Source organism: Chlorocebus sabaeus, chromosome 14 (assembly GCF_047675955.1).
Source record: "Chlorocebus sabaeus isolate Y175 chromosome 14, mChlSab1.0.hap1, whole genome shotgun sequence".
Taxonomy (NCBI): Eukaryota; Metazoa; Chordata; class Mammalia; order Primates; family Cercopithecidae; genus Chlorocebus; species Chlorocebus sabaeus.
The window spans coordinates 67,077,175-67,104,796 of record NC_132917.1 but is presented as its reverse complement, the minus strand read 5'-3'; the positions used below and the strand labels follow the sequence as shown (position 1 = coordinate 67,104,796).

Below are 27,622 nucleotides of genomic sequence, written 5' to 3'. Positions count from 1 at the left end.
CTGTGTGTTTGTAATTAGCTATGATGTCTGGATGTTGATAGAGTGAATCTGGCCCATTGGTTCCCCTCCAAAGAGGGGTTTCCTGGCTAGCTCTCCTGTGTCAGAAATGCCAAGTTCGGAGTTGCCTGGAGACACCAGAGATGCAGATTTATTTGGCTGAGCTCTGGTTGTGAAGCCAAGTGCCGAGAAAACAGATCAGAGACCAAACCTGAATAGTAATCAGTGGGCTTCTCCAACCACTTGGCTCTTTTGCTTTCCAATGTTATGTTTAATGTTTTAGAATATATTTAGTAAACATGTCACTAGCAATTGCCAGTCCTCAGTCTTTCCCCACTCTTTTTTTTTTTTTTTTTTTAATGGTTTTCCTTTTTCCTTTGGCTTAGTATGATAGGCTGGTTTTACAATGTATCTGAGTGTGTGTGAATGTGTTTCAGGCTAGACAAATTGGAAGATTTGTTTTTACTAGTTCTTAGCTTGTTATAGCATCCACTCCTTATTAACTAGTAAATAATATACCTTCTTCTCTTTTATCCTCAGATTTGGCTTGTTCTTCTCCCCTGAGAAAGCTGAGCTTAGAGTATACATCAATTCACACAACTTGGTTTGAATTTATAGATACATGCAAGGTATGCTCTTATTTTTTCTTGCATTGAGTTCAAAAAACAATATTCCTTTGTGCTTTAGTCCATGTAGGATACAACTACACTCTACCAACTAAGAACTGAATGGTTTCTAAAGTCTTTCTCTTTAATTATTCCAACCCCAGTATGAGATGAAGTTGGGATCCTTGTTCTTCCCAGTCCTTGCCTCCTTCTTTCTCCCTATCCTTACTACTCCTCCCTACATGTGTATTTTCCTTTAGTTATTGTGTAACTCCTTATAGATCCCTGAATATATCAAGCTGCTTCGTGCGTCCTTGTCTTCATAATTGTGTGTTAGTTTCCTATGGATGTTGTGACAAATTACCACAAACTTGGAGTCTTAAGCATCAGAAATTTATTCCTTCACAGTTCTGGATCCCAGAAGTCCAAAATCAACATGTAGATAGGTTTACTTTCCCTCTGGAGGCTTTAGGGGAGAATCCATTCCGTGTCTCTTCTGACTTTTGGTGGCTGCTCTCATTCTTTGGTTCATAGCCATGTTAATCTGTCTCTGCTTCCAAGGCCACATTGCCTTTTCCTCTTCTGTCAGTGTCAAATATCCCTCTGCCTCCCTCTTATAAGAACAAATGTGATTACATTTAGGGCCCATCCAGATAATCCAAGGTAATCTCCTTTTCTAAAGATTCTTAACTTAATCACATCTGCAAAACCCTTTTTCCATATGAGAGAACATTTATGGGTTCTAGAGATTAGGACTTGGATACCTTTTGGGGGTTCATTATTCAGCCTAACATCCACTTGCTATTTCCTTAGCTTGGGGCATTCTGTCCACTTTTTGTTACCTAGTCAGTACATCTCAGACTATCTATGATGAAGGATCATTTAAGAAATTAAATTTAAATTTGTTGCATTTATGACAAAAAATGACAATTTTTCAAAATCGCATGCTTGCACTTTGCAGCAATACCAAATTACTATTATAATTTCCAAACCCTTACTCTTCTCTCGCATCAAACCAGTAACTAACAGTTTGCATACTGCCACTAGTCCACAGACCACACTTTCAGTAGTACTGATCTATATGGCTCCTACTCATTTAAGCACCATCTTTTCCAGGAATCTTTTCTGGCTCTCTATTTCCGACTTGAGTTTCATGACCCTGACCATGTTCTCATCGTTACTAAGATTCTTTGATTTCTCTTCACTTTCTAGTTCTTAGTTATTTGCTTGATCATCTCTCCTTTAGCCCCTTAAGTGTTAAGAACCATGCTTTGGTAGACTTTGAGTCTACCATGGATCTTGATAAATAGTAGATGCCTAATAAGTTTTTATCAAATAAATAATTGAGATATACATGAATTCTTAAGGTTGCATCCCAAATGAACAGAGAAAAGATGTATTTGGGGAAAATGTGAGGAAAGGATGAGACTGAAGAAACTGAAGGAACCCTAGGATGGTGTAGTAGATTACGAAAATGGTCACAAATTCTTCCCATCAGGAAGGGAAATTTATTTGTGTAACCTTTAAATCTGGGCTGGCCTAGTGATTTGCTTTGACCAATAGAATGTGGCAGAAATTATAATTGACACCTGAACTAGGCTTTCCAAGGTTTTATAGCTTTTGTTATCCTCTGCCACCATATGAACAATGCTGGCTCAGCTTCCTGGAGAATGAGAGACATTGCAGAGGGAGGTACCATCAGTTGGCTATTCAAGGCATCTTTTGAAGTCCCTAAATATATGAGTAAGCACAGTCAAGGACAGTTGAGCCCAGATCACTCGAGTAAAACCACCTGAATGAGCCCAATGCAAATTGATAATACACAGAATCATGAGCTAATTAAAGTGGTTGTTGTTTTAAGCCACTAATGATGGTGGTTTGTTATACAGCAAAAGCTAACTGATCCAGAGAGGAATCAAAATGAGGCATGAAAGTTAATCAAGGCCGGGCGCGGTGGCTCAAGCCTGTAATCCCAGCACTTTGGGAGGCCGAGACGGGTGGATCACAAGGTCAGGAGATCGAGACCATCCTGGCTAACACGGTGAAACCCCGTCTCTACTAAAAATACAAAAAACTAGCCGGGCGAGGTGGCGGGCGCCTGTAGTCCCAGCTACTCCGGAGGCTGAGGCAGGAGAATGGCGTGAACCCGGGAGGCGGAGCTTGCAGTGAGCTGAGATCTGGCCACTGCACTCCAGCCCGGGCTACAGAGCAAGACTCCGTCTCAAAAAAAAAAAAAAAAAAAGAAAGTTAATCAAGAGTTGTGTTTTGTCCTCCCCCAATGCAGAATAGGGATGGGTTTAAATTGTGACAGGGAGGACTAGAATTAGATGTTCCAAAGTACTTTTCCTTTGCAGAGTGTGAAACATTAAAAGACATAGATAGCAAGAGGAATAAACATAGATGTAATTTGCATCCCTGGCCGGAAAACAAAAAAAGGCACTAACAGATCCATGTGGAGCTTAAACCCAAGATCTATTGTCTTTAGAGGCAGAGTCAACAGGCAAGTTGATGATAGTGCAGTTCAGCCCAACTGAATAAAAAAAAAAATGACAGTAAGTTTTCTTGAGATTTGCAAGTATCGCTGAAAAGAAAGGAGGAAAGCAGTTGAAAAGTTCAGCTTTAGATTTTGATAACTTGAACTTGTGCTTCACCCTCCTCATGGCTCATTTGGCCTACCTTTCATTCATTCCTTCTGCAAATATTCACTGTTCCCCTCCGCTGCACTGGGCTAAGGGCTAGGTAGTGAATATTTGATGATGAATAGGACAGACACAAGACCTCACAGATCTTACTGTTTGAAAGAGAAAACAACCTAATAGGCAACTATTACACTTGGAAGCTTAGGATTTTTTTGCTTTTTTCAGATGCATCAAGCATACCTTTCTGCTTTTGTGATTCCCACCATCATGTGTAGCCAACTTCCATCAAGCCTCAGCATCTGTGCCTTTCAGCATGACACTTAGATCACTTCAGGACTAGTCTGAAATCAGCTGTTTGAAATTATGCATCACTAATTTATTGATGTGGATCATGACGAATCAAGGAAAGTGGAGTCAGAGCTGTGAGAAAAGAAGAAACACATCTGGTGGAGGGTTTTATGGGCTTACAGGTGAGCCTGTTCGTGCCAGCCTGCAGTGTAGAATTTTAACTTCTCCTATAAAACATCTGAGGCCTAGAGATCACAAATCAGATATATTGCATCCAACGTTAAAAACATCTCGTAATTTACCATAGTAAATCAATCAATGTTTTCCTAGAAATATTGGAACTGAAACAAGAGTTGAGTGAAAACAGAAAAATCTCTAGAGGTTTAGTTGGCTTAAAGGTATTTCTTGAAATATTGAATCCCAGGGGCTAGAAAACTGTATTAGAGATATCCTTGAGAGGTGCTTTTCTAAGTGATGGAAAAGTGGCTTTCAGAAAGTTGTTTATTACTTGGTAGAAGGAACCAGTTAGTTAGGTTATGGGAGGATAGTCAGCTCTCCATTACCCGGGGGCCAGTTATTCCAAAACTGTGTTTTGATCCTTCATTTTGACCATTGCTTCATTTTGATCCTTTTGTCCGTTGGAACTGCCATCCAAAGGGTTGCCGAAGAAGGTGGAGAACATGTGACTTAATATTAACAGTATACTAAAAATTAGCAGCATATTAGCTGTACTTATTCTTTAGATAGCTCTGTGAGGAAGTGGTTTCATCTTTCCAATACGGTGGTCCTTAATACTTGTGAATTTTATTTATTCCACTATATTTGTCCATATTTACAGGAGTAGGAAATCCAGAGGAGGCAATTAGAATACAGTTTTCCATTTCCCATATTTTTGCTTCTATTTTTAAGTTTTTAGTGTAACCATTTGTCTGCCAAAAAAGAAAAAAAAAAGTTCCCAGAAAGGTCTAGGCGAAAGACCATGGAACTGGTGGCTAGGAAAAAGATTTCTCCTCTGGGCTCAGAGATTATCTAACGTTTTTATTCTCTGGTTCCTTATTTTAAAAATGGACCCAAAATAGTGCACTTTAGTCCTTGTGGTGGGGAGGAGGGTGTTAACACTAATTAACAGGAAAAAGACACTTAAAAAGTTAAAAGCACTGTGTAAATATAATATCTGAAATGTGAAACTCCTAAGATTATACTCTTTGGAAACCACTCCTACAACAACTCTTGATTCTGGTCCAGGGACTCTAGGAGGTTGAGAGAGTGGCCGTGAGTCCTTCTGCTCCCTGTGTGAAGGTGCCTCTCCCTTGCTGCAGAACCTCTTCTTATTTTGGCATCAGGTCTCAGCAGCTCACCCTTCCTAGGTAGGTAGCAGTCCACTTGCTATCTCCCGAGAAATCCTGATTGGCTCAGTTTCCTTATTCATAGGCATGGTATTAAAGTTGAGAATTGGAAGATAATTTCTTCCAAGTCACAATCGTTAGTTTGCACACAGCCATAGTTCAGGATTTGAAGTTTCAAGATCTTTTTATTAAACGTCACCACTGCCTCAATTTTAAAATTGTAGAGGCACTTTTTTTTTTTTTTTTTATTATTATACTTTAAGTTGTAGGGTACATGTGCATAACGTGCAGGTTTGTTACATATGTATACTTGTGCCATGTTGGTGTGCTGCACCCATCAACTCGTCATTTACATCAGGTATAACTCCCAATGCAATCCCTCCCCTCTCCCCCCTCCCAATGATAGGCCCCGGTGTGTGATGTTCCCCTTCCCGAGTCCAGGTGATCTCATTGTTCAGTTCCCACCTATGAGTGAGAACATGCGGTGTTTGGTTTTCTGTTCTTGTGATAGTTTGCTAAGAATGATGGTTTCCAGCTGCATCCATGTCCCTACAAAGGACACAAACTCATCCTTTTTTATGGCTGCATAGTATTCCATGGTGTATATGTGCCACATTTTCTTAATCCAATCTGTCACTGATGGACATTTGGGTTGATTCCAAGTCTTTGCTATTGTGAATAGTGCTGCAATAAACATACGTGTGCATGTGTCTTTATAGCAGCATAATTTATAATCCTTTGGGTATATACCCAGTAATGGGATGGCTGGGTCATATGGTACATCTAGTTGTAGATCCTTGAGGAATCGCCATACTGTTTTCCATAATGGTTGAACTAGTTTACAATCCCACCAACAGTGTAAAAGTGTTCCTATTTCTCCACATCCTCTCCAGCACCTGTTGTTTCCTGACTTTTTAATGATCGCCATTCTAACTGGTGTGAGATGGTATCTCATTGTGGTTTTGATTCGCATTTCTCTGATGGCCAGTGATGATGAGCATTTTTTCATGTGTCTGTTGGCTGTATGAATGTCTTCTTTTGAGAACTGTCTGTTCATATCCTTTGCCCACTTTTTGATGGGGTTGTTTGTTTTTTTCTTGTAAATTTGTTTGAGTTCTTTGTAGGTTCTAGATATTAGCCCTTTGTCAGATGAGTAGATTGCAAAAATTTTCTCCCATTCTGTAGGTTGCCTGTTCACTCTGATGGTAGTTTCTTTTGCTGTGCAGAAGCTCTTTAATTTATAGATTCAATGCCATCCCCATCAAGCTACCAATGACTTTCTTCACAGAATTGGAAAAAACTGCTTTAAAGTTCATAGGGAACCAAAAAAGAGCCCGCATCTCCAAGATAATCCTAAGTCAAAAGAACAAAGCTGGAGGCATCACGCTACCTGACTTCAAACTATACTACAAGGCTACAGTAACCAAAACAGCATGGTACTGGTACCAAAACAGAGATATAGACCAATGGAACAGAACAGAGTCCTCAGAAATAATACCACACATCTACAGCCATCTGATCTTTGACAAACCTGAGAGAAACAAGAAATGGGGAAAGGACTCCCTATTTAATAAATGGTGCTGGGAAAATTGGCTAGCCATAAGTAGAAAGCTGAAACTGGATCCTTTCCTTACTCCTTATACGAAAATTAATTCAAGATGGATTAGAGGCTTAAATGTTAGACCTAATACCATAAAAATCCTAGAGGAAAACCTAGGTAGTACCATTCAGGACATAGGCATGGGCAAAGACTTCATGTCTAAAACACCAAAAGCAACAGCAGCAAAAGCCAAAATTGACAAATGGGATCTCATTAAACTTTTTTTTTTTTTTAAATAAAAGCACATTGTTGAGAATTTGATCCCTTGAATTCCCCTAAAATTATTCTCCTTTGGTGAGAAAACCCCTACTGATTTTTATCTTGTGCTGTTCTTTAAACTACAAGGGAAAACACATGCAAATCCACATATATGCATACCGGAAACAGGAAATGCTTTGTTACCAAAATTCAAAACTGGATGAAGATCAAAAAACTACTTATTAAGTACTATGCTTATTACCTGAATGATGAAATAATCTGTACACCAAACCCCTGTGATACACAGTTTACCTATATAACAAACATTCACATGTACCCCTGAACCTAAAAGTTAAAAAATAAAAATAAAAAAATTACTCAGGAGAAAATAATCAAAACTGATTCTATCCACCTACTTCATTAAATAAATAAATACATCATTTATTTCTTAATTGCCCTAAGTGAAGTACACTGTGGTTTTTGAAAACAGAGCATGTTAATGCAGATGCCGGAAAAACTCACCTGAGAAGCCACAGAGTATAAGAGAAAAGCTCTTGGACCCAGGGTCAGGAGGCCTATGCTGCACACTTGTGTGTGACCACAATAAACCGCTTAACCCTCTGGACTTGAGTAGAGGAGAGGCCAAGCTCAGTAATATTTATGAGAATTCTTCCAACTGCAGTATTGGATTTTGATACCAAAAGGAATTCTAATGTACTGCATTTTTTGGGTTTCTCCATCTTGTTTAGGGTCTAGGATGACTTATTTCTTCTTTTCGTCTCTCCTCTCCCCTTCCCTCTCTTCCTTCCCTCCCTCCCTCCCTCCCTCCCTCCCTCCCTCCCTTCCTTCCTTCCTTCCTTCCTTCCTTCCTTCCTTCCTTCCTTCCTCCCTCCCTCCCTTCCTCCCTCCCTCCCTCCCTCCCTCCCTTCCTCCCTTCCTCCCTTCCCTCCTTCCTGCCATCATTTCCTGAGTGCCTGAGATGTGCCTGACACTTGCTAGGAATGGTGATGTAGCGGTGATGAGGACAGGCAGGTCCCTGACTTTATGCAGCTTATACTAGTGAACTCAGAGAATAAACAATGAGTCCATCAACGTCTGTTAAGATTTAGCAAGTTCTCTGCCAGCATGGCTCCAGTTGTCTTGGAAATCTGAAGGAAGTAGACCATGTAACAAAAGGCCAAGACAGATCCCTGCCTGGCATTTTAGCCTCCAATTTGTGTTGTCAGCCAGGAGAAAGTTAAGTTTAGAGGCTGGAGTCTGGAAGGCAAAGGGCAAGGCATGCTCTAATGGGTACCCGTCATGCAATTCTTTGGTCTCATGGTCTCTTTTATAATCTCTATTAGAAGGGCAGCTTGGGAGATCAGGTGTCCTGACCCGGTCACAGAGCAAAAGGAGCTACATTTCCTGCTTGTCAGAGGCGTGCATCCACCATCCCTCCCCACCCCTCCTCTCAACCTTGGAGTTCTATGTGATTCCAGATGATGAACCAAAGAGACTACTTGTATTTTGAACAGCTGCGGCGTATGAACATTTCTTCATGAAAAGAGCCTTTGTCCCTTTTTATCGATATTTGAAAGAGAGTGAAGATAAGATGATTCTGGAGATTGTTTGGGGAAAGCTCCCCCAAAATTGATCTGAAACTTGTGATAATCGTTTTCCGGATGAAACTGGCTCAGACACCATCCAACACCTCCAGGAGTCCTTACAACTTTGCTTATCTGGGTGAGATGAGTTAGCATTACATAGATTCACTTGTCACACAAAGGAAGAGACTCATAAATATCAGTTGGAGGCTCCCATCCTCACTTCATAATCCAGTTGCACATGCCAATGAAGGAAGGGCTTCTGGAAGGGCTAAATGAGTTGGCAGATGTCAACAGCTCAGCACAGCACTTGACACAAAATAAGCATGTCGTAACTGCAGGGATTAATAGATATAATATAGATTGTAGATGTGTTCCTGCTTCACTTTATGTCACAAAAAATGCTAACTGAATTGCTTAAATGTTGAAACATACTAGGAATAAATGCAATTGCGCTTTATTTTGTTTCTTTTTTCTTTAGTAGAAACTATATATTTATTTCATTTTACGTACTACTCAGGTACTCACACCTCAACATATCATTGCTTCTTCCTCTTGTTATGGGGCCAGAAATTTATCATGAAGTTTTAATTGTTAGACAATTAGGATTTTCCAGTTACCAAAATTCTTTGGGAGAGAGAAAAGTTTATTTAACATCTTTAGGCCAGCACCTAACGAGACAGTCGGAAAGAGCAAACCAAATAATTTGGAAAACTACCTTTGACTACAATTCTGATCCAAGAGTATCAGAAGGGCTATCTATTGAGAGACTGCCATGTCTCTCAATTTAACAATATTAGGCATTCTCACCTGATTTTTCACTTAAGTCATATAATACCCCTGCAAGTAAATGTGATTATGCCCCTTTCCATACATGAGGAAAACGAACTTCATGCTTGTTAGGTTAGGTGCTAGAATTTGCACAGGTCTGTCTAATGTCAAAGTACAGTCTCTTTTCCTGACTGTCAAAGATGGGGAGAAGAGTGGAGAATAAGAAGTTAGGTTAGAATGGGAAGACTCCTAAGACAAAACTGGCTTCTTAGCATTTGCTTAGGACAAGTGTTAGAATGAATAAACAAATTAACAATAGCAACAAAACAGGAGAATATTCTGTCTTTGTCTGCTTAGGCTGCTATATTAAAATACTAGACGTTGGGTGGTTTAAACAATAGACATTTATTTTCTCAGAGTTCTTAGGGACAGAGGACAGAGATCAGGGTGCTAGCATGGCAGGTGAGGCCTAACTTCCTGGCTTGCAGACACTAAATCTTTGGTATCTTTTCTTATAAAGATACTAATCCTATCACATCAGGGACCCACCCTTATGACCTAATTTAGCCTTAATTACCTTCTTAGGGGTGCTATCTACTAATATAGTCACACTGGGGATTAGGACTTCAACATATGGATTTTGGAGGGACACAATTCAGTCCATAGTTATGTTTCTCTCTGAGTCACTGCTTGTCTATGTCTACCTTATTTTTATATTTTCTATGCTTAATATGGGCCCCATTATAGAATTCAACTTATCTGGGATGGAATAATGAATAAATAGAAGCGGTTGGAGGTCCCTTCTTTCCAAAAGACTATAAAAATTGATGCTAGAGTATAATAGGGTTGTAAAAAAGAACTTTCAGCAGCTTAATTTCTTTAAAAAAGTCCCAAGAGTTTTCATTAGCTAATTTCCAAGATAGCTAGTTTTAATCTAGAATAAAGTTTCTTAAGGTTTCTCAGTAGTGACACCATTGACACCATACGCCAAATACTTCCTTAATGTGAGGATTACACTGTTCATTATAGGATGTTCAGCAACATCCCTGGCTTCTGCCCACTAGATGCCTGTAGTAACCCTGTCCCACTCCCACTGCCACCCTGTCTTGGCCTCAATCATAATAATAAAAATTGTTTCCAGACATTGCCAAATGCCCCTGGCAGGAGTAGGGATGTGACAGTCATTTGGTCTAGATTCTAGATTGTAGACCACAGAGTATTGTGGATCTTAGAGAGGCCTCTAATTCCAAAACAGAGAATCTGCTTCAATCTCATTGGGATGCATGATCCCTTGATTCTTCCCTTTTCTCCCTCTTAACTCAGTCTGTGCCTCATGTACACTCACAGATTTCCTACTTTGCCCCCATTCCCTTTTGCCACTTGTCCTTCTGCTGTTTCTGTCTCAGCAGAAGTGTTCATTTTTCTGCATCTGCTGCCGAGCAGGTAAAGATTAATTGAGTAAGAAACAACTTTGGCATCTTTGATATACTTCTTGGTTCTGCTACCAAGGTATTCTATCAAGTCTCAGCTAAGCAGTGGCCAGAAGTTTGCCTCTCAACTTTATGGTGAATCCCTACTCTCAAACCCTATCATTAAACAAAGCTCATCTACAACTTTGCTTCAAAGATCAGGACTTCCTGATTTGACTGCTGTTAACATCTGTCTCCCATTGACAGAAGTTCTATTTCTTTATTTGCTCTGAAGGAAAGTCCATTCTCCTGTTCAAGGCACTCTTGATCTTCCCTATCTTTACCTTTTTCTTGCTTTCGTCCCCTCCCCATGTTTCCTTGTTTCCCTTTACATCTTTAATCTCTCTCATTCTCCTTGTCTTTTCTTCTGTTTCTGAAAACTTGCTTAAGTTTTCTTTACCTTAAATTAAAAAACCAAAAAATCCTTTTCCCTAACTCAGTGCTTCTCAATTAGGAAAGATTTTACATTCCAGTGGACATTTGGCAACATCCAGCGGCATTTTTGGTTTTCACAACTGAAGGTAGGAGTGTTACCAGCCTCTTGAAAGTAGAAACCAAGGGTGCTGCAAAACATCCCATTTAAAATTGCAGGCCCTCTTTTCCCCCAATCCCAACAAAGACTTCTCTGCTCCAGATATCAACAGTTCCTGAAGTTGAGAGTGCGCAACTGTATAATTCCCTGGAGATGCCCCATCACCTCTGCTCTTTGTTTTACTTTTTAACTTCTTGGAAGAATCGTGCACACCTGCAACTCTACTTGCTCACCACTCAATCACATTCACTTACTCTTCAGTCCATTGCAATCTAACTTCCTTCCATAGGTCACCAAAGCATCAAATCAAGAAACCTCAGTTCAATCTTTAGCTTCTGAGCCTCTCTGCAGTCTGTGACATTACCTCCCCAGCCTGTAGCTTGGGAAATCAGGGAAAGATCAAAGGATCATGCATCCCAATGAAGTTGAAGTAAATTGTCTATTTTGGAAATGAGAAGTCTTCCAAGATCCACAATACTTTATGGTCTGGAATCTAGACCCGAGATCGGTGGTTCTTAAATAAATTTGCTCCCCCTCTACCCGTTTCTGGGAACAAGTGTCAATGTCTAGAGAGAATTTTTAATGTCATGATTTGAGCAGGGGTCACTACTGGCATTTAGTGGGTAGAAGCCAGGGATGCTGCTCAATATTCTTCCTTTTTTTTTTCTTATGACTTATCTTTTGGTATGCGTCCTTAGCTCTACCCTGTCTTTATGCTCCTCCAAATCTGACAGGTGTTTCCTCTGTGGTCTCTTTTTCCTCCTCCACTTTGTTTTATCTATGCTGCTGCTTTGTAAACTTGGTGAAAATACTTTAATCATACTAGATATATGGGATGCTTTTCAGGGTTCCTTGCACAAAGGATAGCTCAAAAAATACTTGTTTGCTTGACTTAGGATATATGTCTACTTATATGTCTATGTAGAAAACAAAACAAAGCAAACTGGCCTCCAATCTCATGAAAATTTGAGAGCAAAATTTGGAGCTTTTATGTATCCTGTGGCACATCTTACATACATTGCTATGCCATGGTATAACAGGCCCATGGAAAGTCAGGAGAAAAGGGAGTCCAGAATTTGAGTTGCTGACACTTTTGGATTCGGGAAACCCTCTATTATTCTTGAGCATATTTCCTCATGCGTAAAACAGAGGGGCTAGAGCAGATGAGCTTCAAGATCATTTCTAATTTCAAAGTTCTATGATCCTAAACAGAAAACTGTTGAATCCCTAGTAAAATTTTTTTCTAATTCAGCAAGTTTTTCAGTAAAATAACATTCTTAAGTTGACCTAATCTATTAATACCTATTTATATTTTGATGGGTCAAACATGCAGTGTTTAAACATGTGTGTATACATACTAACACATACATATTAAACATTATGTATCTATATAAAATATATGTGTGCATTTATATGTATCTATATGTATGTCTGTGTGTAAGCATCATGTAAATCCAGTAAAACCAGGCTTTATTTCTAAATCAAATGTTCCAGTGCCGTTCTAAGTGAGTTAAAAGATGTTGATCATAAAAACATGGATTCAGCTTTAACAACTGTGTCACAGATAATGACGATGTAATGAGGGAATTTAAGCAACAATCAGAAATGATGTGGTTTTGTTCCCCCACCAAGCACATGTTAAATTAACTAGTAAGCTTTGAAGCCATGCATACCTGATGACTATTTTATGTTATCTTGTGTTTTAAAAAATGGTTCCAAAGTACTAGATTTACAGCACTGCAGAATCCCACACTGTTGCAATGCTGTCTTCAATTCAGCCACTTCATATTGAAATTTCACACACAATAATTGGCTGACCTTCACAGCTATGGCAGAAACTAATTAAAGCTGTAAGGCTGTGCTAGCAATGCTTTTGTGTGAAATGTGAAGTTTGGTGATAATGAAATATGGGGTGCAGATGTTATTGTCTTAGATAGACTGTGCCCTTGGTTCACACTAATGAAGAACAGCAATTATTAAACAAAAAGTATTTTTTACTCATTAATTATTTTGTGTCGCAAAAGTTGAAGTACAAACACAGCGCCATCTCTTCTACTAGCTTCTCCCTAAAGTAATTTTATGGAACTTTACCAGCTGACTTCTATATCATTAGGCATCCAGTTTTCACTTTCTCCCCCTACTGCTCTTAGACCTTTGGGAACCTTAAGCAAGGACCTGGAAGGGTTCAGAGAGTAAAGGGTAAAGGGCATGCTAAAAATGGTCACCCATAAAGATTTTTAGACAGCTAGAGGATTAAATAAATGAAGCTTTTTGGAAATAACTTCACACACCAAACAGAGATGTCGGTAGAAATATGATGCCATCTGCATTGTTGTCGGATGATAGGCAAAGGTCACTGCTGCTCTTGAGGTGCAAGTAGAGAAATGAAGCAGGCCTGAGCTCTGTTTCTTGGTTGTTTGGAGTCTGGGTTTCTATTAATAGGTCAGTGTGACTTGCAGGACTTCCACTGGGTCAAATATAACAAATCACAGATTTGTAACAATTGAAGAAAAACACTATAAAGGCAAGGCATATTGTATTGGCAAGTCTTCACTTTCCATGGGTGAATGATCTCACCTGCTTCTCTTTAATCCTTTTCTCATTGACTATATTTTAAAATTTAAGTTATTTTTTTTTCCTCATTGACTTTGGACTACTCAATTCTTATTAACTGGCCGAGGTGGGAGAGACATGAGTTAAACTTAAATTGTCCAATTTCCCTATTTGGGGAAGGAGATTGAAATGATTAAATTTAACTCTTACTTGTATAATTTTTACTGTCATTCATACTCCATATCATGAGCATACTGGTAGCTACTGCATTGGGCACTATATCAAGGCCTTGTCTAAGAGGTGTCAGCTAGTAAAATGCAGCAATGATGAAGATGGGAAGTGGCAGAAGCAGCAGTAGGCAGGTGGGCATCAACTGGATCATGTTACTTCAGACTAGGTAGGGAAACAAAGGCTTGAGAGGAAGAAGATTTGTGGTCATGGAGATACCATGTAGGGGGAGGTTTGCCATAGATGTTAGAGGAGGTACCTTTGGGTTCCATTTTCTTAATAGTTGTGCCAGTTGTCAATATACCTAGTCTCTGGGTAACAGGATACCTAGCGGGACTATGACTGAATTTGAGGAGTAAGTAATATGGCTAATAATGGTTATAATAACTGTTGGCATTTTATGTCTCTTCGTTTTGGGGAAAGGATAAGAACATCTTCCTTTGTATGAAGGATAGCTATACATTGTTAGGTAGAAACATAGACTAGCATTGGTGTTGTAAAGAAGTTCAATTGCATGCAGATGGGGGCACATAGAAGCTCAGTGACCAAAGGGGTGGACTATGTCAGTTATTAGGCTATTGCCTCTCACTTCCAAATCTATGCTTCATCGCCCTGCTTTTGATAGTGGGACATTTCTCCCTTGCTAGCTTGCAGAATGTTACATTTTTGCAGTAGAGGGCACTGGAGGGACACTGGAGGAAGAAAGGGCTGTTCTTTCCGGTTTCTGTGTGTTTTCTGGTTACTTCTGTAGTGTAAGGTGGGCAGTATTCACAGGACACCAGCGGGGCTCAGAGGCAACACATTTCATCAGCATCTCCCCCTTAGCAGCTTTTCCCCAGCAACGCAGAGGGCAGCTTTTTAGATGTTCCACTATTATGGGAAACAGGCCTGCCATTCAGTGAGCCATGAATGATCAAGTCCTCTCCAAGGGAGACTGTGTCTCACTGAGACCTTGAAGGAGGCAGGGCTTGATTGGGTCCTCTGTCTCAAACCTAGAGGTAGTGGCTGCTCACTCTCTGTGCTAGTTCTATAATCTTACCCAAAATAGGTAAGATTTTAGATGGTAATCCACTCTTGTAGTTAATAATCCTTTCTCACTAAGCTTACCTGGTTCAAATTACTGTGTGGCTTCTGTCTCCTGATTGGAACCTAACTGATTCAGGGACCCTCCCATCTTCAATTCAATGACTTAAAAAAGAAGTAAATTAATTTGTTTATTATCATGACCGATTGAGTTAAATATAAAAGGTGTGCTAGGCAAGGAGGTATTGGTAATAGCAGAAAGATGACAGAATATAATTGAAGCAATTGTCAGCTTTCAGAAGAAATAGACATGAATTAAAAGATTACAACCCTATGCAATTTTCAGTGTAAAGAACAATGAAAGAATGAACCAAAACCCTTAACTTTACCAGATATCAAATAAAGCAGTAAATTAGAAAGACTGAAAATGTAGAAAATACAAAACTGTGGTCACATTGTTCCATGTTAAAATGTACAGAGTACCCACTTAGAGATTACAAAAGGCCTATAGTGTTAAATACTTTGGGCCAAAACATGAAACATCAGCTTTGGAGTGGTCTTGGCTTACAGTGTAGAGGGAAACAGATCCATGAGATCTCAGGAACTGGTTTCACTCCTATTACCATTCACCTAGAATGCATCTCCAATTCACTTATTTGAGGCAGACTCCATAGCACTGCTAAATTGTATAGAAGCGTGATTCTGAACACTGCCCTCTCTTTACAGCATAATCATCATTTTCACCAGCAAATCTACCATTACACAAAATATGATCAATAATGGAGTGGATGCAGTTAAATAGAGCAGTAAAGAGACCTAGCTGGAACATTAATGAGAGGCAAGGCACAGCAGTGGAAGCCGGCACTTCCCCAAGGACAGAAATTGCCCCCTTAGGATATCAAACCATGTTTCTTCTCAGGCTGCATGGCATGTGGGTCTATCAATACCAGGAGTAGAGCAATGTGCAGGTAGATACCACCCATGGGAATGGCATCTAGGGACAGCAATTCAGACAAAAAGGAAAGGATAATAACTTGTTCAGTGAGAAATAAATGAGTTACAATGCTCCTGACCAGGTGTCTGGTCTGATACTTCTATGCTAGGAGTGCCCCTTTGGCTTAGAAAATGTAATGTCAAACTTCTTTTCAAGCCAGAGCCCTGGGGACAACTAAAACTGGGTTGCTGCAGAGAACTGCTTTTTAACCAGGGGCTGAGCAAAGTGCTGCTAATAAAACATCAGATGGTCTTTGTGGTGGTTTCTTTCAGACAGGGCTGACTTCTGACTGATGGGTCTTTTGTGTCTACCTGTTTCTGGCAAAATTTTCATTTTTTTCTTTTTAGGGATAGAGTCTAACTCTGAAGCTCATGCTGGAGAGCAGTGGCATGATCATAGTTCACCGCAGCCTCAAGCAAAATTTTAAGGTGAGGACCTGCTTGTGGTAGAATACCTGTTTGCCTCTATGAAGAAGCAAGTGTCATTTTCAGTTAGAGATAGAGAATCATAATGATGGTGAAGCTGGTTCTTGTGCGTGTCTCTAGGTTACTCATGAAGGGCAGTTTGCATGCCTTCTACTACCGGTAGGTGCATGAGTAAACTGCTACTGTACTCAACTACTGCTCTCAGGTGTACTGCTGGTAGTCTCACTAAATCAGTAGTTCCTAAACAAGGGGTGTTTTTGGGTTGCACCTTGCCTCTGGATATTCTGATTGAGTGGGCTTGTGGTGGGGAATAGGCATCCGTATTTTGATCCCAGGTGGTTTTGAGGCAGTGATTTCAGGGACTAGTATTTGATAACACTACACTTAATCACACAGATTCTTCAAAGGCCGAGGTGACCCAATGTAATAAAAGTTGAGAGAGGAAAAGTGGATGCTCTTTGGAGCTTTACTGCAAGTTAGAATGAGACTTGGAAACTTGCAGAGGTTTTTGTTAAGCTAGCAAAAATAAAGATGAAAGAGTTTAAATCAGATGTGGTATGACTAGCAGAGTTTTGATATATCTGGAACAGTATGAATTTCAGTATCCCATCACCACATTATACATCTTCAGGATATACATTCTCATTGCATCCTCTGTAAATGACACCCTTTGGAGCACATGTTCAATAGGCAACAGATCAGAAGCCACATCAATACTGTTCAATCCACGTACTTCATCATCATGGCCTCCAGTTCGGGAGAGGGGACCAATGCTGACCGGGGTGATCTATGACTTAATGGGTAAGTGGCAAAGATTCCAAGCCTGATGAAGAATTGAGAGAATGTTCTGATCACGTAACTCAAGTCTGAGGCAGAAGAGCCAATTTATTACCCTCAGTGCCAAGTCAAGAAGAGCCTAATTACGGAATGTTCTTGGAGACTCTTTTATTTCTCTATAGTGTGAATTGACTTATGTTAATTTATTTACACTCTATTATTAGAAACCCATTAAAACCAATAGGGCAAGTTTTGAAGACAGGAGACTGATATCAAGGTACAGTCCACAGCCATGTGGCAGGACAAAGATTATTGGTCTGTGTAAAAATCACATATATGATGTTGACACCCTAGCACCACTCTAAAAAACCTTCCTATATGACAATCAAGCTGATCCATGCAAAATATTTGTTTGCTTATTATAAGGATAATATACGTCTATGTAGACTCATGTGAAAATAATAATACCCAGCATATACATCAAGAATATGAACAATTCTGTTGTACTCACACATCCCAAATCCTCCAGCAGGCCATCTTCAGCCATGTAAACATCTTATACTACATTAATTAGGTTTCCTCAGTCATATTATTTGTATCTAGGTCAAAGTGAAGCAGTATATTTCCCTGACCCCTTCAGGGGACTCATGACACAGGTGTCTTGTTTACTCAGCCCACCACTCTCAACTCCTCGCAGGAGGGAGTGTGCAAGTGAATGAGGCAGGCACTGGAGCGCATGAACACTGGAACCAGCCAGCTGCTTTGGTGCTGGCAGGATCAAACTCCACTCATGTGCATCTGCTGTGTTCCACCCCTTGTGGGAGGGAGCGCACAGGTGAGTGGGCGTAGGAGCTGGAATGAGTGCTTTCGGGCACCGGCAGGAGCAAAGTCTCTGCAGGCTCTGTGGCAGCATCTAGGTGGGGTGTGCCTGCAACCCCCAAAGCCCCAGAGGGCATGTTACAGTGCTCTTTTAGCTCTGCTGTCTGGTCTGTGGACAGCTTAAGTGTTAACAGTTCAGTAGGCCCTCTGCCTTTTGACATGAGGTGGCTGCCTTCCACCAGCAAAAGCAAAGAGCTAGTGTGACAGCCTTTTCTATCCACACTTATGGCTCCCAGGCTCTTGTCTAGCATCCAGGAAAAATGAAGTTGCACCAAATGAATTGAAGAATGGTAAATGCAGGGGATTTTATTGCTGATGAAAATCACTTTCAGCAGGAAGGGGAGCTGAAAAGAGAATGGAGTGGGTGGGTAATCTTCCCCTGAAGTCCGGCTGTCTCTGACCAGATTTTTCTCCAAAGGTATGTCATCATGCTGTCCCTCTGAAATCAAGCCACGTTTCTCTTATGTCCAGCCATAGTCCTGATGTCCAACTGCTGCTTCTCCTCTCTGCTGGCTGAGTCTGAGGGCTTTATAGGCACAGGATGAGGGGTGGGGTGGGCCATGGGGAATTTGGGAAAAGGCAACATTCAAGTGGGAAAACAGGGATAGAAGTTCTCACTTTGGGCCACAGTTTTAGGGTTTTTGGCTCGAAGGTGGGGTTTTGTCAGAGACCTACCCTTTTCTGCCTATAATTTCTCTGCCCCCTGCCTCTATCATTGTATCAAAAGGTCACTTCCTTAATTATTCAGTTAAATCAGTGTGTTACTGCTTGTTAATACCTGTGCATTTGGATACATCTCAGGCCAAATATAGTTTCCAAGTGAAAAGAACCAAGAAATAGTAGAAAACTGATTATTATATTTTCTTGATTCAATGATATCATCATTTGTAAGACATACTTTCAATTGTTTTCAAGGATACAAAAACTAAAACCCCAAGCATTAAATGTACACATTGTTTGTAAGAAATTTGTTGATTTTAGAAATGTTAAAATGTAAAAACAAAACCAAAAAAACCCAAAACAGGCATCTTAAAGCTGAAGAAAGTGCAAGATACTACATAGAGACTCTTTCCATCCCTCAACACTGAGTAATAGAAAAGACGAGGGTATTTTGGGGTGCAAGCTCTTTCATGAAGTTCAGTAAATCCTACAGACGGCTCAATACCCATAATATATTTAATTTTTAAAAGAAAAACATCCAGAGAATTATTTAAAATACCCATGTCAAAGGGAGGTCTTATCTTGACTTTATGCGTTTTTACTGGAGATGGAAATTTTTGTGTGCAAATTTGTAAGAACTGTAAATGCACTTAGAGGAGTCTATGCATAAGGAATGAAGACATCTCTTAGGAAAAACTTCATCATAAGAAGAAAGATCACCAAAGCACAGCTGAGCTATCAAATGGCATCAGGCTTGGGAGAGAAAAGATAGCCTCCAGTCCAGCCTGCATAGACTTGAACTTGAGTTCCAGGAAGAAGGGCTTGTCAGTAAATTATAGTAAAGCAAAAATGAAGTCAGAACGATCTCTTTTTATGGTAAATCTATAGAAATATAGTTATGTCAGAGAGTGTAACAAGAGGGGTAGAAGATATGACAAGGTTAAAGCACATTCAAGTGTTAAATTCCAGGGCTCAAGCAATGAACAGTAGGCTAACCTGCAGCTCAATGAAACAAGAAACTCAGGAGGACCCCACACAATGTTGGTATCACAGACAGCAACAAAGACAGGATGCTCTTGGAGGGTATCTGTGTCATTACCTTTGCATCACTGAGGTCTTTGTTGGCACCAATAGTGGAGGCTCAGCAGTGATTCCATACCACTCAAACGCAGCTGAGGAGACGTTTTCAGAGAGGATTAAAGCAGGAACGGAGGATATGATGGTTAATGTTATATGTCAACTTGATTAGGCTAAAGAATACACAGAGGGCTGGTAGGACATTTTTGGGTGTGATTGAGAAGGTGCTTCTGGAAGAGATTCATGTTTGAATCAGTAACAAATAAGGACAATCCCCTCACACATGTGAGCAGGATCATCCAATCCACTGGGGGCCAAATAGAGCAAAAAGGCAGAGGAAGGGTGAATTCGCTCTCTTTTTGAGCTGGAACATCCATCTCTCTTGCCTTCGGGCATCAAGCTCCTGGTTCTGCGGCCTTCGGACTCTGGAACTTACACCAGTGGCTCCCCTGGTTCTGAGGTCTTTGGACTCAGACTGAATTATACCGCCGACTTTCTTGAGTCTCCAGCTTGCAGATAGCAGATTGTGGGGCTTCTGAGCCTCTATAATTGCATGAGCTAATTCCCATAATTGTCCCTATCTATCATCTATCTATCTATGTATCTGTCTGTGTAGCTAGCTAGCTAGCTATCTATCTATCTATCTATCTATCTATCTATCTATCTATCTATCTATCTATCTATCTATCAATCATCTATCTATCTGAGACAGTCAGGTGGGAAGGACTCCCTGGCAAACTTCAGTCTGCCTATGCATTGGGAGGAGTGAGCACCAGGGTGGAGCCACAGAAGTTCTCACCTTTTGCAGTGGGGAGGAGCTTAGCTCCTCCTCTTCCTAGGTGGTACCTGGGATTCAAGCTGAGAGGCAGGAAGCCATGGTCAGGAAACACTCTCACTTTGCTAAGAGTCTCTGTTTCCCCCTTTTTTCGTTTTCGCACAATAAATCCCATTTTTCCCACTCTTCAAATAATCTGCGAGCCTAAATTTTCGTGGCTGTATGACAAGGACCCCATCTTTAACTGAACTAAGGAAAAGTCCCACAATCTCTATCTCTATCTATAATCTGACTATATGTAATATGTATATATAGGTATATATGTATAATTTTATATTATATATATAATATATATCTCTTATTGGTTCTATTTCTGTTGCATGGAGAACCCTTTCTAATATAGAGGAAAATGGTAGGTGTCATATTTTAACCAAGAATGTATGTCAGACACCCACAGGACACTTCCCAAAATTGTGTATGGGGGGAAAGAGAGTAGAGAAGGTGTGGGTGAGGAACATGCCATTAATGTAAAACTAGATTTCTTTCACTTCTAGGTGGGGATACAGCTTACAAAAAACATTTTGATACATATTTTGACTTAATTTTATCAGTACAATCTGTTAAGAAAGCCCCAGGTAATGCTTGTAAGAGTATAGGAAGAACAAAGTACATGTTCTAAATGAACGACCATTTTAATAGCTTGCACTAAATAATTTCATGTAGTCAGCACTCTGTATTTTAAAGAAACACAGAATATTCAGCTATTAAATATAGATAATTTAATCCTGAATATTATAAAACTATATTATTTTCCTATTGTCTCTTACTATTATTAATCAAGCAAATTAAGTCAGTCAAGTGATTCCAAATAAAATGTGACAATTTGTTATACACAGCAATTTAAAAATTATAAATGAAACTCTATGTGTTAATTATATTTCCAAAATTAAACATCTACATGTTTATGTCTTGAAGACTATCTAAATAGTTTACTTCTTAGTAGGATTTTTTAATAGCTTTTTTTGTTGTTATGAGTTAAAAGATACCTCAATAAAGTGATTAAACCACTTAGAAAATCATGTGCTTACACGCATATTTATACAGTACTTTTTTTCCCTTTAAATGAGATGTAACATTAACAATTCACATCTTGATAGATAGTAACATGCATTTTGTGTCTCAGACTGGGTTTTCTTTTCCCTTTCTCTGTGGCATTTATGGTACTCTTAAAACAAGTTGGCAATAAAAATCAAGGAAACCTGCCTGAGTAAATGTGTTTATTTTATAGATGTTGCTTTTTATTTAGCATCTGAAGTGATATTTGAAGGAAGAAACTTGCTAAAATCTCAACAGAGACAGTTCATAATTTTCCAGCAGGTTGATGAAGTCTGAGATGACCTCACCTGGCCATGACATCCTTGCAATTCCTGACACCTGTATGTTGCATGGAGCATCAGGTGGCCATGAAAGACAAGGAAAATTAAAGAAAAGCAAGTTTACTCCTTCTGAAAAGTTTTAATTATTTTAGAGCAAATGTGTGTTTGCTCATAAATTATGCTGTGAAATTGTTTGGCCCACAAATGAATCAGTAAAGATGAAAATAGTATGGGAATTGAAGTCCTGAGGGAAAAAGGGCTCATGTCCCCGACTGGCTAGCACAGACATACAAAACATGTTTGTTTTTTGTGTGTTTGAAGTTAAGTAAACACAATGAGGCAAAACCTCTAATTTTATGTAAACTCCAAATGTGTAAGAAATTGTATGTATTAAACCTGACAGTGAAGTAACAAAGTTATATTTAAAATTTATACATAAAACCCAAAAGCATTTTACATAAAATTGCTAGTCAAAGATTGGAATGCTTTTCTGATGGGGGGAAATACATGGAGAAATATTTTTATGAAAATTATTTAGAAGAACCTGTGTCCAGTCTTTGGATTATAGTACTACAAGATCCAGAAAGGTCATTTTAATTATAATGCTCAAATTCTGTCACCTTTCTGTCTCTTTTTATTTTCTAGAGTAGAACGTCAGTCTACTGACCCTCAACTTACGCTGAATGTAATGTAAGTATTTTGGTTCTTGCCTGGAAGGCAACTGAGCTTGAGGATTTAAGAAATAGAACTTAAAAGCGTTTCTTCTTTCATGAGAATTAGAAAATAGAAGTTACATCTTTCAAAATATCCCTTTATTAAAGAGCTAAACATACACTTTGTTTCTACCCAGTCTCTATCCTCAGACCAGGGTGTTCTGATTATTTCTGCAAGGGATGCTTCAACCTTGGGGTCAATGGGGACTTTCATTGTGTTGACTGCATTGATTCTGAAAGTCTGATTAGATCAAGTAACTCCACTGAGATGTAGGCACAATGCAATCCATACTTAGACGTGTCCTCGTGAATTGGACTTTGGGATTTTGCTAATGTTGCCAAATTGCATTTAATTATGAATATTTTAGATACATTGACAAAATTTAAGGTTGGCAAATTTATAGCTAAAATTCCTAGGAATAATGGAAGATGTCAAGACTGTTGGTGGGCGGAAGTATTTTTCAATCAATGATGCTTGATATGTCTGTGAGTTTGTGTGTCCCACTAAACACTCACATGAATGTCAGTGCCCATGCATTCACCCACAAAGAGAAGGCTTTTTAGTGATGGGACCATATTTGTACATGGCACAGCTTGTAACCTTTCTTGGGCCCTATTTTCAGGGTTCCAGACCTGGTGACTGCCTTCATTAGCTTAACTAGTTCCAACACTTCATAACTGAAGTTCACACACCCTCTTTCTTCAAGTAAATTGACAGTCTGAAAGTCAAGTAACAGTATCTTCAGAAAGCTCTATTGTGAAGCTGAATTTTGTAATTGACACCAATAACATCCGAGTATTAAATCACCCATATTTTTTATAGTGATAAGCTAGTCTGCTTGTAAATATGTTCAAGGATAGCATGTAGGTGGCAGAAGAGTTATGCTACAACTTTAACAGCTAATAAATCTTTATTTAAGCAGAGGACCTCTAAAATTTAATTAGGCATATGAAACTAGAGATTATTCTGAGGGTAAAAATATGCCAATTCTCACAAGAAAAGACATCTGCTTTGTGGAAAAACTTCAAGTTAAAATGTACTCTTCTGTTACTTTGTCAATAGAAAGGCTTTCTGGTAGAAGAGCAAATATCTAACTGAAAAGAAAAAAAAAAGACACAGACTAACAGGAGACCTTGCCACACCCTAGAAGGGAGGCTATGTGAACTCTGCATGTGTTATTTAGCTAATTCAGGTCAATGCCTCTTCTTTCTTTTCCTCTCTTCCTCCTTCCTGGGTCATGGAGAGTAAGTCAAGGATCGATGGCAGATTCAGCTGTATACAAGAATAGACGTGTCAGTCAGTCATCTTGTAATTGGGTAATTTCAATGCTTCGTTCCCTTACCACTCTCAGTCTAAAAATGTCTCCTTCTCTGCTCACAATACCGAGTATGGCCACACTAAAGGAGTAATCCTGCTCCCAAAATATACAACTTGTATATCTAAATTATAATGACGTCTTGAGCCCTCTCTAGGTTGCAGATGCGTCAGTACCTAAAATCCCTCCTGGCTAAAATGCAGACTACAGGGATTGGTTACATTCTAATTACAGATGCTCTACCTTGAGTTACTGTCTGCCCTTGATTTCCTTCTTGGGAGAAGGGTGGTGGTACATCATACAATTGTTATTACCTGGGAAAACAGGGCAACATGTTTTAAATATCTCTTGTATTCTCTTAGCAGATTTTCTACTTCTACCTAGAAGTATAGAATTTGGTGGGCACTATGAAGGAAGATGTTTAAGGAACAGTCTCTACTCTAATGGAAGTTGATCTAGTTCAGAATATAAGACATACTTGAAGTATACTGTAACATTTCAGTTGTGTAAGGTATAGCTCAAGGCAAGAAATACATATGCACTATAGGACTAGGACAAAAATCTCCAGGATATTTTCCATGGGTCAGCCCAGTCCTTGAGCCAATAAAGCTGTTCTTGATGTTGTTTGCTTGCTTTTCATTTCACAAGAGTCCTTTTTCTCATAACAAGATAATATATTTTAGCAAAATTGGCTTCAGGAATGCAACTTCTGTTTTTAACTTTTGTTGCTAAAAGATGTACAAATGAAGCAGAATGAACATCATGAAAACAAAACTAGTTAATGATGGGATGTTTTAATATATATATATATATTTTGCTACCATTAGATATGTGCTGAAGATGTTCTGTTAGTTTGCATGGCATTTCCTCCCAATCACTCATTTTATACTAAGAAGGTAACATTGATGTTTCACTGCAAATGTCAGCAAGCATCATAAATAATGAATTGAGAATTGTGCTCATATTGCCCAATTAAATCATCCTTTCATCTGATCACATGCCATTCATGCCTTTTGTGCACTTTTCTTTATGTTATTTTAAAAATCATTCTGGTATTTTTTTAAAAGATAAATAGTGCAGGTGTTCTCTTTTGTGAAAGACTTTAGATCTAGCTTTAAATGACTACATAATCCTATTAGTGAAAATAGATGAAACTGTTATATGAGAAGACATGCAATTATCTATCTTTTCCAAAATTCTGGAAGTAGGTAATCCTGCCCTAAGTGATCTCTGCAATGACTCGGGGACCTTGGGACTGTGTCTGAAAGGCAGTGCTGAGTGGATTGGGAATCAGATACCTGGTTTGGTCCTGCTGCCATGAACTGGGTGGATAGACTTGAGTAACTTTTTGGCTGATATTGGAGGTTTGGACCGCATGACCTTAAGCTTTGATTCAGCTCTAAAATCCTGTGAGTTAGGCCAACTGAATCAAAAGACTAGAATGTTTGATCCAAACTTGAGTCTTGTTTCTATTAATGTGAGAAACTGAACATTTTGTTAGAATACAAATGGTTTTGATTGTCCTGGAACTTACATTAAACTGGAGTCTGTTGTCTCCAAGACCTAGCAATAGGCTTTTAGCCCACTGGGAAATGACAGAGATTTATTGAGAATGTTTAGGGGGTTTCTGAATCATTGCATGAAGCAGAACAATACTTTTATATAGAAAGTTTTTTTTAAGTGTACTCCTTCACAAGAGGGGGAGAGTTTCATGTTTTCCCTGTCAGTTAGGACACTTCAGGGGTTTGTGAAGTGGTCTGTACATCCAATATCAGTCTTTTCTTTTTTTAAACAGAGTCTTGCTTCGTTGCCCAGGCTGGAGTGCAGTGGCATGATCTTGGCTCACTGCAACCTCTGCCTCATGGGTTCAAGCGATTCTCCTGCCTCAGTCTCCCAAGTAGCTGGGATTACAGGCAACTGCCACCATCCCCAGCTATTTTTTGTATTTTTAGTAGAGACTGGTTTTCGCCATGTTGGCCAGGCTCCTCTCGAACTCCTGACCTCAGGTGATCCACTCACCTTGGCCTCCCTAAGTGCTGGAATTACAGGCACGAGTCACAGTGCCTGGCCCATTATCAGATTATTTTGATCCACAACTTCCTCTCTGTGAAATGGATATAATAGCTATTTCAACAGGTTGTTCTGAAGATCGCAAATACAGTGAAAATACTGAATTGTGTATCAGTTATATACCGACAAATATACATCATGCCAAATCTTAGTGGCCTAACACAACTATACCATGTTTTGCTCATGATCATGTGGGTCAGGATTTGGGGCAGGGCTCAGAGGGTCTGCTCCTGTCTGCTCTATATAGTGCTGACTAGGGGTGAAGTGGGTCAGTGCTTGTCATGGGACCTCCTTTTCTATGTGGTTTCACATCCTCCAGGGTCTCCCTCTCTCCATGTGACCTCTCCAGTTGGATGGGCTGAACTTCTTAGCATGGCAACAGGGCTCCAAGAGCAAAAGCAGGCTTGGGTATGGAGTCCTAGAAAGTCATTTCTGCTACATTCTGTTAGTCAGAGCAAATCAGCAGGCTAGCCCAGGTTTAAGTGATGGAAAACAGACTTCACCTCTGAAGGAGAGGAACAGCAAATTCACTTTGTAACTGACGTGCACCGAAGAAAGCTTGATTCATTGGGGCTCTTTTTAACCATCAATCATGCCTTGGATAAAACATAGCACACAGTAGGCACTTGATCAATGCATGAAATCTCATATGTTGCAACTTTCACCAGCATTCCATCTTATTAAAGAGGCAGCATGTGTTGACTCTGTGAGCTAAAGAAACTGAGAAGGAAGGTTGTGTTACTGGCTCAAATTCATATAGTCAAGGATTGATAAGGGTTTGATTAGGTCTTGAACAGAGTTTTTTCAGACTCTAAGTTCTTTGTTCTTTCTACTACAATTTGCTGTGGATATATTGCAAAGAAAATGAAATATGGAAAGTGATCAGTGAATACCATGGCCAAGGAGGCTTACATGGCTGGCTTTGTTATTTTAGAAAACTACTTTGTTTATAAGCCAAATGTTGGTTGAAAGCTGTTTTCTTGACTTTTTTAAAAAAAATATTTTCTTCAAAATTTAATTACATCTGGCAAAACTTTATAACCAAGCTCTAGATATATTTATTAATAATATATCCAAACGTTTGTGTAATTTCAGCTTCCAGTAAGAAGTCAACATAGAAAAGAGGTAAAGCTACTGGGTTGATCTGAAATCTAGGCCTATCATGGTCTCCTGAACTCAGTCTCTGTTCATTCTTTTCCCTTTTTAAGTTCAGTATGAAAACAATGACTATGTTTAACAAGAATGCAAAATGAAGAACATAAAAAAAACAATAGTGTTAAAAATATAGAGTGCTCATTATTGTACAAGCCATTATATCATATTTATATAATACTTAACATCAATATATGAAACTCTTTATGTAAAAGTGTCAGGCAAAGATTTTTATTCTTTGTGTTATAGTTGTTACTATTGTCGTTATTTTGATTGAGTCTCTTGTTGAACTCTGAATTCTATTTGAACCTGAAACAGTAATCAAAACTGTAGGCTATTTGATAATCCCCATGAATATGACTAAAAAGTTTTCATGAAAGCCCTATAGACAGAATCCATTGAATTTAGAATAGTTCTCATACCAGTAGAAAGAAGCAGATGTCCCAAACCAAACACACTTCGTTTAATATACTTTTACGTTAGCTTTAATGGACAGATGTTTTGACTATGACATGGCAAGACAAGGATTTGAAATGGTCGATTGAAAAGATTTTGTTCATAAAAGTAATTGCTCTT

At 39.2% G+C, this 27,622-nt stretch overlaps 1 protein-coding gene and 1 long non-coding RNA gene across 3 annotated transcripts in view; one reads left to right on the top strand and one right to left on the bottom strand.

Annotated features, from left to right (window-relative positions):
* The window catches only part of LOC140713336 (uncharacterized), a 200,259-nt gene that overhangs the window by 42,210 nt on the left and 130,427 nt on the right, over positions 1-27,622 (bottom strand). The window lies entirely within an intron of this gene.
* The window catches only part of LOC103220136 (UPF0764 protein C16orf89-like), a 201,635-nt gene that overhangs the window by 143,973 nt on the left and 30,040 nt on the right, over positions 1-27,622 (top strand). For both annotated transcript variants that reach the window (XR_005243377.2, XR_012095337.1), the window contains 4 exons: positions 538-626; positions 3,467-3,711; positions 16,174-16,254; positions 22,441-22,485. The gene's annotated coding sequence lies outside the window, so the exon portion shown is untranslated. The remainder of the gene's footprint in view (positions 1-537; positions 627-3,466; positions 3,712-16,173; positions 16,255-22,440; positions 22,486-27,622) is intronic.